This window comes from Lepidothrix coronata, unplaced genomic scaffold, assembly GCF_001604755.1.
Source record: "Lepidothrix coronata isolate B3197 unplaced genomic scaffold, Lepidothrix_coronata-1.0 Scaffold77, whole genome shotgun sequence".
NCBI lineage: Eukaryota > Metazoa > Chordata > Aves > Passeriformes > Pipridae > Lepidothrix > Lepidothrix coronata.
This window is the reverse complement of record NW_016690257.1, coordinates 2,281,275-2,293,984: the sequence shown is the minus strand read 5'-3', so window position 1 is coordinate 2,293,984 and position 12,710 is coordinate 2,281,275. Positions and strand designations below refer to the sequence as shown.

At 42.0% G+C, this 12,710-nt stretch overlaps 1 protein-coding gene and 1 long non-coding RNA gene across 4 annotated transcripts in view; one reads left to right on the top strand and one right to left on the bottom strand.

Annotated features, from left to right (window-relative positions):
* LOC108499655 (urea transporter 2-like) overlaps positions 1–12,710 on the top strand; it is a 298,458-nt gene that overhangs the window by 171,171 nt on the left and 114,577 nt on the right. The window lies entirely within an intron of this gene.
* On the bottom strand, positions 6,773–10,800 carry LOC108499660. Of its 2 annotated transcripts, XR_001875619.1 has the most exons (6): positions 10,750–10,800; positions 10,213–10,283; positions 9,756–9,855; positions 8,018–8,133; positions 7,175–7,220; positions 6,773–6,893 (listed from the first exon to the last, which is right to left on the bottom strand). It is a non-coding gene; the product is annotated as an uncharacterized LOC108499660 (long non-coding RNA). The 2 variants fall into 2 exon arrangements; XR_001875618.1 differs by lacking the exon at positions 6,773–6,893 and having other exon boundaries at positions 7,082–7,220.

Sequence of the window (12,710 nt, the reverse complement as noted above, 5' to 3'; positions counted from 1 at the left end):
TTGCTATACCTGTTAGTAACCAAAGAGCCCTTTTGGAGCAAATAATTTCCTTGGAAACATCTGAATCCAATCATCCAAGCCTGGGAGCCCCCGTTTAGGTAATACCACTGCTCTCCTCTCCGCATTGTCTGTCCCCTGCCTCAAAAGAAAAGAGTTTACCCCGTCCATCCATCATTTAAATGGTAATGAGCTAAATGAATTCCACCTCACTTCTGAGCTTCAGAGTAAGCTTGGGTTTATTTATTCATTTAAAGGCATGGGAACCGGTTTGACATTGCTGAGCATGTCCCAGATTTATGGAAAATAAAACTGTACTAATCTGGTGCGTTTATTAGCTTTTCTGTCGGATGCCTCCTTGAGTATTCAGAGATGTGAGTTTGCCCTGCAGTTCTGTTCTGACTGGAACAGCATCTCCTGAAATGTAAATGTTATCTTAAGGTCATATGCTGATGAAAACCCCTGTTTTGCCAAAGTCTAATTTCTTGGTCATTTGACAAAGCAGCTGCTGTGCAGTTATAGGGCACGAAGAAAGCTATGAAAGATGGATAAGTTACATGTTTGATTTGGCACGTATTATCCTGCTTCTAAAGATAAAAATTACGGGGGATGATTATTTTTCCTCATTTAGCTCAGTAAATAAAAGACCTCTCACGAATATATACACAGGAATGATACTTCTAAGTGAAAGTGTTCATCTACACCTTGTGCAGTCCTCTGAGTACTCCTGTGAATGCATTTTAAAGGGTCAACACAAATATCCCAGTTTGTGATAGCATTTATTTGCAGCATCGTGGATTGGTATGGAGAAAAATTCCTGATTTGGAGGAGAATACAGAGATTAGACATTTGTAAATGTTATGTGACGACAAGCTCTGCAGCTGATGTACATTAAGGAAAATAAAAATTACAAGGTTTAGGTAACCAACAGCTGGTGTCAGCTGGTATGGTACCACATCAGTGCCTCTAAGGTCTGTGAAGATTATTTTTTACCATCTGGAGGCTATCTAGCACTGGTCAATGTCAGAAGTACAATACTGAAGGCTTCTGCTGCTGCTTTGACAAACCAGGACAAATGCTCACTTGTGCAAGCGGGGAACATGCGGTGTGGAGAAAGACAATAATATGACATGTTTTAGGAGGTGATGCTGTCATAGCTGGTCATTCCAGGCCTTTTTAGTGTGTGAGAAAGCTCTGACAGGGAAATCACACTGCAGGGATGTGAGTTTTGGGTTACACAGAGCTCCACGTCCAGGAAGAGCTGGAGCATTTGAGTTGTTGCAGGGTTTGGTCTCCATGTTTGAGCTCTGAGGAGTCAGTTCTGGCAGCAGAGATGCGCCTGAGAGCTCAGTGTCTGGTGATGGATGGGGAGGGAAGTGTTGCCTGCACGGTGTTTGACCTTCATCTTGCAAGGATAAATGTCAAATATCCTCAGAAAAATATCAGCAGTGTTTTCTCTCACCAAAAATTCCTCTAATTCAGGAATAATTGGTACTTTTCAACAAAGAATTAAAAAACCCCTGGAGTTTTCTTTTCCTCCCTTCCTCCTCTTCTGTTTTCTTTTCCCCCCTTTTTAGTTATGAAGTTCAGAGAGGTTCCAAGTGACAAAGACAATTTAGCATTTCAGATAAGACTTTACTTATGCAGCACATCCAGCATTCATTTGCACATTAACCCTGTCATACCCAAGGAGGTAGGAGAGTTGCCCCAGTGAGAAATAAGCATAAGTAATAATGAAGAACTCATTTTCAGATAAGGCAGTAACTCAGAAAGAATAAGATTCATTCAATATGCAAAGAAAGATATGTTTTTCTAAAAATTTGTCTAATAGGCTGGCAGCGCTTCTCCCCTTCCTGTTTACTGACAACTTTGACAGGTTACATCTCAAAATTTAGTTTCCAGATCAAGATCTGGGATCAAAAAAGCCTTTCGGTTATAATTTAAAGAAAGGGTCAAGCATCTTGTGTTTAGCGATTGCATCATTCATTTCAGGTATGTGTGGTCCTCCCAGTCAGCTGCAGACAAGGAAGGATTTCCCCAATTTGGGACAAATGAGGCTTTTTCTGCAAGGGATTGGGTGGGACTTCATCTTTTCTCAAGGAAGTTTGCCCTATTCGCTTGTGACTGCCACTAGTCTACTAAGAGACCACAGGAATAGCAACTCACCTTGCTGTGTGCCTTAGTTTCCTAGCACAATATTGTTCACCTTCCTTATAGAAGACTCTTTTTCATTCACAAATGAAAATTATTTATTAATAATCAAGAACAAATACAGGCTGGGTGGAGAATGGATTGAGAGCAGCCCTGGGGTGGGATATTGATGGAGAAGCTCACCATGACCTGGCAAAGTGCAGTGACAGCCCAGAAATCCCCCATGCCCTGGGCTAACCTCACAGCGTGGGCAGCAGGGGAGAGGGGGATTCTGCCCCTCTGCCCACGCAGGTGAGACCCCCCTGCAGAGCTGCCTCCAGCCCTGGGAAACAACAGCAGAAGGACGTGGAGCTGTTGGAACAAGCCCAGAAGTCCAGAGGAGGCCACAAAGCTGATCAGAGTGATGGAGCACCTCTCCCCCACAGCAAGGGGTTGATTTAAGGTCCCTTCCAGCCCAAATCGTTGTAGGATTCTGTGACTAACATCTTGCAGCTTCAGCTGTCAGCCCAGCCAGTTGACCTGCTGCAGTCTCCATGGGATTGGGATGGCACTGCCTGCAGTTCTTTATCTCAGTACAAACCTCCACCATGATGAGAACATGCTGCACTTTGTGTGTCTCTTACGGAATTTGATTCACATGCTGAGGTTTCCTGCTCTTGCAATTTGCTTCTTTGAATTAGCCAAGATACCTCTCTGTGACACATAATTCTTGCGAAACTCCTAAAAATAAGTAACTAACTAAATAAATAAGCAGGCTGGAATTCGTTACTGAAATCAAGTAACAGCCCCGCAGAAAATTCAGCAATAAAACGTGTTGTAAACCAACAACACTTGCAGTAAACCATAAGCTGAGAGAAGGCTTGATAAAATAGGTTCTTCCACTCATGAAATACCACAACTTGACTGACAAAAATACAGCAAGATACAAACTGAGCTAAAATGGAATTACCAGTGCTGCAAGGTAATTGCATAGCACCTTGTCCTTGCTTAATGTAATTCCTCTTTGGACAGAGCACATTCCTTCTCCAGAGCTCCAAGTATGGAAAGGAGAGATCACCAAAGGAACCTGGGAAGGAAGTAAGGCTTATGTGCACCTGCCCTGTGTACACAGGCTTTATGTCACCCTCATGGTCCCAAAACATCCACTTAACCTCCAACTGACATTTAGGTGTAAAAAGTGAATGATATGGCACTCCTCATCATAGCTTTTGGACGTCATTCCTCTGCCCCTCTAGCATTTACACTCTGGATCTGTTCCAATTGCTGTATAGGGCTCTGCTCTTCGTCATTCCCAGGATGTGTGGATTTTAAGGCCAGAGGATCATCTTGCCTAGATCACCTATGTCACAGGTTACTAAGTTTCACCCAACTGCTCCCAAGATTGATTCCAGTAATTGGTGTCCAGTGAAAATTCTCTTCCAGAGACACATCCAACTTTGATTTCCAGGAAGGGTGAAACAGAGAACATGATGTTTTCCTTAGCAGTTTGTTCTGGCTTGTGATCTTCCTCACTCTAAATCACACTGGTCCCCTTCTGATGAAAAAGCCCTTTTCCAAAAGTGTTCTTCTCTTCATACAAATATTTCCCCAGTAGTCAAATTACCTCTCCATCTTCTCCTTGTCCAAGTAGGCAGCGTGAGTTTGAAAGATCTCTTTTTCCCATTATCAGGAATTTTCTGCTTTTCTTGTCTGGAGCTTTTCTGACATTTCTTAGGGTTTTAATCCTTTTTTTTTTTTTTCTTAATAGAAAACAAACTAGGATGCATAACCATTTCACTCGCCCTGATTTTTTTTGCACACATAAATACCTATAGATTTAGACGCATCTTGGCTCTGCAGACCAGTAGCCATCGGAGCATTTATTCTGTAGTAGTGTGGGCTGTGCTCTCAAGTAGGTTTGGTTGACTAAAGCCAGTAAGGGAAAAACAGGCGGAGAGAAGTCAGAAGTGGGATGTGTCAGAAACATGTAATTAATCAGGGTCTTGCACAGGGACACAGACTGCAAGAACCAGTGAGGTTGGTAGACTTGCTTGCCTTGTCTAGATCTAAATTAACGTTCAGCTCTTAGTGGAGACCTGCTGCCCTGAACTCGTGGTCAGACAGAGGTTCCTGCCTGCTCCAGGACCTTTGCTGAAAGTTTGGTCTCTGGATCACAGGCAAAAAACTTAGTCCCAAACAGGCTAGGCTCCTTTAGTATTACCTGCAGCAGAGACTTTAATTCTTTGTGTGCGTTATAATTTGTATCTTTAAACAATATCATCCATACTCACTCATTCAAGAATTCATCGTGCCATATTTATATCATGTTCCTTGTTCACTGACTGTATCGTTTAGTCAAGATTTTAATTAAAATACTTTCACATGTATTGCTGTGAAGGCATAGTTTATCTGGCTTGAGCTCCCTTGTTCTTATTTCCCGGATTTTTGTCCAGGGCAGAACAGGCTTTACACAACACAGCACTACTGTTGGTAGTGGGGGGCTGGAAGGCACCCCTCCAACCAAGGTCAGCCACCTCTGCTGGGATCTCCCTTCTGACATCACAACATCATCTCTCTCCATTCAGGGATCCCTATGTGCCCTGGAAAAATTACAAATGCTGAGAGTCTCAGCGTGAGGTAGAGCTCAGGCTGAGTTGCTCACCCATCATAACCTGGCCTGTATAAGCATCCCTCACATTCCTTGCCTGCCCAAAGGTTGTCCCTTTCCTACATATGAAGTCTCATAACTGTGTGATAGGAACAAAATATGCATTCTTTGTTCTCACATGGACTGCATTGCTGTCGGCTGTGTTAAAACGTGTCTTGCCCAAATAATCAGAGCTTCACCAGTGATCTGGCTTACATGGACCCTGCAGTTATTTATACTTCTACCAGTCTTCATCAGCTGCAAATTCCAGCAGCAGTGACTTTATATGTAATCCTGGATTACTGATGAAAACATCCAATAGCCCCAAGCATAGGTCTGATTCTATGGAGACACTGCTCAGAATGCCCCTAGTTGATGATGATTTATCTGAATTTTTGGACCTGTTATTTATCCTTTTGTCAGTTGGTATCATCCTGTGGGGCTTTCCCCCCCACCCGTCATCTTCCATTGCCTCTTCCTTTGAAAACTAAAACTGTGATGTTCAGCAATGTTCTTTTCTACATCAGCTTGCTGGCAGCTCTGTTAGGAGTAGTGGGTTCTTATCCATGGGAAAGCATGTGACTATGCTGTGCCACAGTGTAAATTGAAAGGTAGAGACCATTTCCTATATTCTGACATAAATACAACCCAGGACAATAAAATACAAATACACATAAAGACAAGCTAGTTCATAAAAACTCGCCAGTTCTTTTTACAGGTTTTGGATATATATTGGAGATAGGTTTGAGGTTTATGTTTGGTTTAATTTTCAGCACTGTTCTTAAATAAATGGATTGATTCCGTCTATGTGTTTTGCTTTAGTAGTGTGGTGTTAAACACATCCAAAATTTTTTAGTCAAGTAAAGATTTAACTTTGTCCAAAAAAAACCCCAACCCACAGAACTGTAGAAACAGCCAAGCATTGTAGCCATTCCCCAAATAGGGTGTTAGGATTTGGCTATAAACCTAATCTTTTTAATATGGTTTGGGTTTATGCAGTAGGTCATGGTGGTTAATGTTTAGTGAGCTGAAACAAGAATGGAAGAAAATTATAATGGAAAAGCTTGGTTTGAAAAAAACAGCTCTTCATAGATGACTATGAGGGGGATGATTGGACTCATGGTGTGTATCACATATTTTGGCTAAGCTGGGCTTTGAAAGCCTTTCAGCTGAGATAAGCATGATCATCCGAGCAGGGCTTTTTAGCTCAAAACACTCCTAATGCTGGACTATTGGCAGAAGGTGGTGACAGCTGCAGAGGACAGAGGGGGAGAAAGCAGCAATGTTATGCCTTTGATACGGGGAGCAGCAGCACAGGAGAGACAACAGGACCTAAATCAGTCTGGTGTGACTTGGGGGGGCATGGTCCAACCCTGAGCATGAGTCCCCAGCACTGCCACCCCTCCCTCTCCTTTCCTGTCTGTGCAAGAACAGGCTGTCCTCTGTTGCTTTCCAGCAGTTCATATAATCACATAGTATCCTGAGCTGGAAGAGACCCTCGAGTTTTTTACCCTGTTCACCACCAGGGTCATGTCTCCACCATGCCAGCACATCAACTTTCGGACCCCAAAGCCCAACAGCCAGGGGAATATGGTGATAAATGCAGATTCATTAACCCCAAGGCACTAACGAGGCGAGATAGTGATGATGGTTCTGGAGCTAGTTTGGTTTCTTTCTGTACTGACCTCCAAAGAGCCCATATATAGACAGGTTCTAGAAAATAATGCACCAGGTTTCACTTGCTCACAAACCTCTAAGAGCATTTGGCCTTTTCAGTCCTCCTCCAGGCAGCCTGTGAAAGCTTTCTGTCAATTCTCTCTCCAGAAATAACCATGTTTTAGGGATAACCCCGCGAGCTTGATCATGTGGGAGAATCCAAACCATCCACCCTGCGTAAAACGCAGAGGAGAAGAAGATGTGGCCCATATGGTGACAAACATGCCTACACACTAATCAACATCAACTCCTCTGTTTCTGTGTACCTTTGAATGACCTGATGTTCCTGTGTGGTAGCCAGGGATCTGGCTCCCAAATACTGCCTTTTGCTCTGCCCCTGGCTTCATGGGGTCCTTCAGAAGGTCCTCCAGCTTCACCAGGTGGCTCAGGGGTGGGGTGTGAGCTGGGATGAACAATAGCCAGTTCTCAGTTTAAGTGGTGAGTTGGGACAGGTTGAAAAAAAGGTCTTGTGAACTCAATGAATAAAACTTGGGAAGAACAATCCCATTTTAAGTTACTTTCAGATCAAACTGGTTGTAATGTTCTCATATTCTAATGCCACCTCCCAGCCACACAAGGGCTTTTCCTCAGACTGTTTTCTGCTGGACAGAGGACCTCAGGGGAAACACGTGAGAAAGTGGAAGAATCACTTCCTCTGTCTCCATCCTCTGCCCTGGCACTTACGCGCTAAATTCCTTCCAGGCACAACAGAACTGGTTTAAAAAGGTTTCTGAAAGAAATAAAATAGTAAAATCATTATTTTTTAAGATCAGTGCCTGCTCATCACAGCCCATTCAAAGGTGCTTTTCGTCTGACACCTGGAACACCTAACAGGGAGCTGAGTGATTTTGAATAATATTCTTAGTTAATGATCTAACAAATACCTGATGTGTTAGACCTGAGATAACACTTCAGGACCTGACTTTTCTGAGGCACAGATTCACATTTAGTCCCAAAAGGACTCTTATTTTTTTTAATAAGCCTTGTCATGCCCTTGATATGGCACAAGTATGAACAGGTTTCCCTTCTCTGGTTTGTTGTGAAGCCACCTCTATTTCACAAATCAGCTGCAGAGCTGTTATTAAAAAGCAACACCCTATAGCAGCGGTGAAGACACAGCTCCCACATCTTTCAGGTCCCTTTTCTACCTTCCCTTCCTTATCTGCTCTGACAGCATTTAACTGTGTCAAAAGCCCAAGTCTTAGAGACACAATTTGCTTTCCCCTTGAATCTTGCAGTGCAAGAAGAGCTTTGCTTTTATAGAGACATGTGGTTTAGTCCTCAAGTCATCGAGGAATATCAGCAGCGTCTCAAATGCAGCATCCCACCTCTCAGCCAGCAACAATGTGTTGGAGAGGCCGTTAGCCCATCATTTCTTGATGTTCTGGACTCATGGTCTCAAGGGAACCCATTAGCATTTACAGTTTCAGGCAGTTCTCTCCTCCCCTGTTAATAATTACCCAGGGAAGGGATAATTAAAATAGGTTCTGAGGCTATGAAGAGCCTCTGTCCGCCTTCGCTACTTACAGAGCCAAATGAGAACTTTAATGTAGATTTGGAGACAACTCCTGAAGGGTTTTGCACCTTTGTCATGTTCTTGTTGTCATTAAGCACGATCTAATCCTCCATTTCATTTCGTTAACCTGAACAGAGACAAATTTTGAAATGTGACTGCAACACAGCACCAGTAAAATTTCCCTAGACACCTGATAAAGTTCTGTCGTTATAAAACAGACAATGTCATGGGGATAGACAAGAATGCAGGAATTAGTAACTGGTTACCACAGATTTCCTACAGCATTCCATCCAAATTACTGAATCTCTGTGTCTTGATTTTATCATATAAAATGAAAAATTTTCTTTCATCCAGTCATCAGTTAAAGAGATTTTGAGTAGGGATGTGTTCTCTGCCAAGCACATTTGTCCTGTGCTGCCAACAACCAACAACAGCACCAGAAAAACCGGGTCTGTGACTGAGCCCTTTTGGCTGGGCAAGGCAGGAAAGTGCACAGGTTAATGTGCTGTGTGAGATGTATTTTAGCAAGACTTTGAGATGGTTTTGAGAGCCATCACAGTGCTGCTCATCACTGCCTGGTGTGAGTGTGCCCGCAGCGATCTCTGCTGATGGCCTCTTGACAGTCCAGCAAAATAATCAGTAGTCAGTGTTAGTGGCACAGGAGCCTTGCTGCAAAAATGGTATGGGAAGTCTCGTGGCATTTTAGGAAGAGCTGGTTTAAATTCAGGCTCCAACACCTTCACAGTGTATCCTTTTTTAAACCTGAACTGAGGTGGCTTGCACTGGGTTTGTACTACCTGTTGCACTCCCAGGGGTCTACAATGGGAGCAAGGAGACACATGCAAAGCTCTACACAGAGCCTGGCCCCTGAACTAGAAATCTTTGGCCTGTCCCTCTTAGAAGATTCCAAAGATTTGAAATCCTTGGTCTGCCTCCCTTAAAAGCTGTCATTCAATTTGATGGGGGGGAGGGAAGAGCAGATGAAAAAATCGAAAATAAATATGCCTCCCATTTTTCAAAATTTGATCTTTTTTAACTAAAGCCTACATTATTCATGTGCTATATATTTTATTGCTGTTAGTTTCAAAGCTGTTTGAAATCACAGATCAGTTTCTCAACCACGATGTCTTTATTATGCGTACATAAATCATGCATGGAAGGGCCCTGACAGTTGACGACGTAAACTCTCAGGAAGCAAAGCCCCTAAGCCATGTAAAAAAATGTATGTCACAGAAAAAGAAGTATGTCATCTTTATTTCCTTTTTATGGACATTTTTGTCTTGTCATTATCAAGGAAGACTTTTTTTTTTTTCCCCTTGTATTTCTGTTTAAACGTAGCTAGCGCAGAGGTAATTTGCAATGGTATTTCAATGACACAAATGGAGTACACTTCCCCACATCTGCCTGCATCTTCAAGGATGAGCGTGTTGTAATTATTCAGTTCCAGTTTCATTAACAGCTCTGCTGTGCCCAATATGGTTCATAAGTATTCTGGTGAAATGCAGGACAAAGTTCATTGAATTGTCAGGAGCATTTGGGTGATATAGGGCTCATGCAAATTATATTAGAGTTGGGTTGTTTTGAAGCCATAGTTTCGTTGCAAGATTTGATCAGATTATTGTGGGGGTTTTTTTGAGCAGAAAAAAAGTAAAAGCCCTTATTGTGCTGTAGCTGATAATCAGGAAAAAAATAGGATAAGAAGTGGAAATACTCAGCTAAGAATATAAAATTAAAAAAAAAATAACCCACCTTGAATTTGCAGTTGAAATTTTCAGTTTCTCAAAGCTGTGTTTTTCTTTTCACTTGCTTGATTCTTTTTTATAGGGGGTGCAGTTCAGTGAATGTACCTCTTTAATAAAAAAAGCATTTTTTTGATGGAAAGTTTTGGGATAGTCATAAGTAGCAAATGCTAACAGGTAAAACTTGAAGGGAATCTTTTGTTCAGAAAGCAAATAATAACCCTCCAAATAGGAAATTGGAGAAACTAACTATGAAGCACTGGACAATGAATGCCTGTCTGTATATTGGGTTAAGGACCAAATTTTTTTTAAAAAAAATAAATAGAAAGAGACAGACCAAAAATTAATTTGTTTTTTCCTGCAATGAACATTCACACACTGAGCTTTCAAAAGCAGGGCACTGTAGACAGACTGGTGATCCCACATTTCAACACCTGAAGAGCAGTGAGCACCTAAGAGCTACCCACCCCTATTCCTATGTTTATTGGAGTTTGGGTGTTGTCCTGTGTGTTGTCACTGCCTGCTGAGAAGGTACCTCCTAATAGAGAGTGGAAAAAAATTACACTTTTTTTCCCAAGCAGCTCATCAGCTTTGAGTTGAGTACATCCCCCTCTTTTCACAACCATCTTCCACATCCGTCTTATTGCTGTGTGATGCCTCCCTTTATTGAGCAACTAAGACTAGTTTACTCTGTCTGCAGGATAAGACAAGCATGTACATAACTCATCTAGAGGGAAATAAAGTTCATCCTTTGGGTTGGGCGTTAGGAAAGCTTTCTTCACCCAGGGGATGCTCAGGTACTAGAACAGGCTCCCCAGTGAAGTGGACACGGCCCAAGTCTGCCAGAATTCCAGGAATGTTTGGACAACACCCTCAGGTAGATGGAGGGACTGTTGCGGTTATTTTGTGCAGGGCCAGGAGTTGGATTCGATGATCCTTGTGGGTCCTTTCCAACTCAGGATATTCTATCATTCCTCCTTAGTTCCCTCTCAACTGTTTCTGACATTGCTGATATCTCGTTCATGGTTCCTCCTCATTGCTCCAGGGCTCAGTGGTCACAATGGTCGATTCATCAGAGCAAACATGAGCCCAGATAAATAGCTCTTGTTAGGTCACAATTCACAGAATCACAGAGTCATTAAAGGTCACAGACCTCTAAGATCACAGAGTCCAAATGTTAACCCAGCACCACCATGTTCACCACTAATTCATCTCATTCCTCTGCTTCTGATGGAGTCCCTGTTTCTCTGCAAAACCTTAGCACTGGAGACTTTTGCTCAAAGAAATCCCACCCACTGTGTCTCGGCTCATTGGGGAATCCTCTTTTGGGGATGAAACTAAAGAGAACCAGGAGCAGCGAGTGAACGCCGTGCTGTCTGTCTCCTGAGAGAAACACACAGAGAAAGGAGGAGCAGATATACAATTCTGTCTGTGGGGGGAAATTCAGAACCAGCTGAGATGCTTGTTACTGCTTTTATCCTCTTATCTATGCAAATTAGGGGGGGTCAGAATTAAACAGAAGTGCATTAAAAGGAAACCTGAAAGCAGGATCTGTTTCATACGCTAGTCCTGCTCTCTTCCTTTGGAAAGGCACCTATGGATAGATTTTCATTAATAATTTCACCCTATCTCTTTGCTGATGTAAATTTACAAGCAAGAAGAAGGAAAAATGCCAAATGAAATGTTGCAGGCAGACTGGTGAGATAATTAGCATATGATGCATAAGACGGAAGAATCCCAAGAAGCAAAAAGCTAGAAGTGCATGTACCTATTTGTGACAGCCTTTGGGGGAAGATTCAATTCATTGAGGATCAGCTGTGTTTGCATTTTGCTTTTTCTTTCTCTCATGAAGTGAATCTCTCCTAGGAATGTCCTTTTTCCTTGAGCTTTTGAACTGATGAAGTACCTGCAAGAAAGAGGGAAAAAAAGGCAACTTTAAAATAGATAAGCTACTTATCTCTTTAGCTGACTTGAATTTGCTGCTATGTGGAGGAGGATGCTATCAAAACCAGAAGTTTAGAAGTTAATAATGCTGGAAAAGTTTCTAGATGTGCATCACCAGTACATAACTTGTGCTGCATGTTATTCTATATATTGCTCCTAAATCACTGCTGGAGATAAGATTAATCCAGGTACATTGAATTTTCTCTTTCAAAAGTTATATGTGGGTGTTTAGCAGAGAAAACGGGACTTGTGTGATCATACTTGGTGCCTGTCCAGCTACTTGACATTCTCTTTCAATAACCTGTAAACCCACAGATCAACTTTGGCAGAAGGGCAGAGGTCTCAAAGATATTAAATTCCAGTGTTTTTCATGAAATCAGAAGCTTTTCTGTTCAGTTCTAGCCACACTCTGGCCTTTATCCATGAAATTACTGGTCACTAATCAGCACATGAATTTCTAAGAGCCATAAGTGCTGCTTCATCCTGATTGGGACTCAGAGGAAGGATTAGAGAGTGCTCAGAAGTATAGGAATTGGGAATGTAAATAGGGATTGCATTCCCTCGGCAGCACCTGGGGGACACATGGAAATCAGAGAGCTGAGGTCATTCCGATGGGGTGGAAGGAAAACAGGACACAAATCCAGAAGAAACTACACTTTTTAAATAACTTAGTTCATTCAGAAACCTCTTTTTTTTCAGAGACATTTGATTCAAGACCTGTGAATATTAAAGAAAAAATTCCCAATGGCTTCTTGGATCTGCTCAGGGCTGGGGAAAGATTTATGAAAACAGCAACCATTCATTAAAAAAGAATTTTGAGAGATGCTTAGTGCTGACATTGTGACTTGGTTTATTGTACAAATAAATAGTTATTTGAACAAGAAAGTCATCTTTGGACTTCAAGAGGAAACAAAATACTATATTTAGAGAAAAAAGATAGATATCAGCTTACTGTCACAGACAAATTTAAATAGCAAATGTTGCATTTTAATCATCTTTACTTTAAACAGGGTCTTTGATT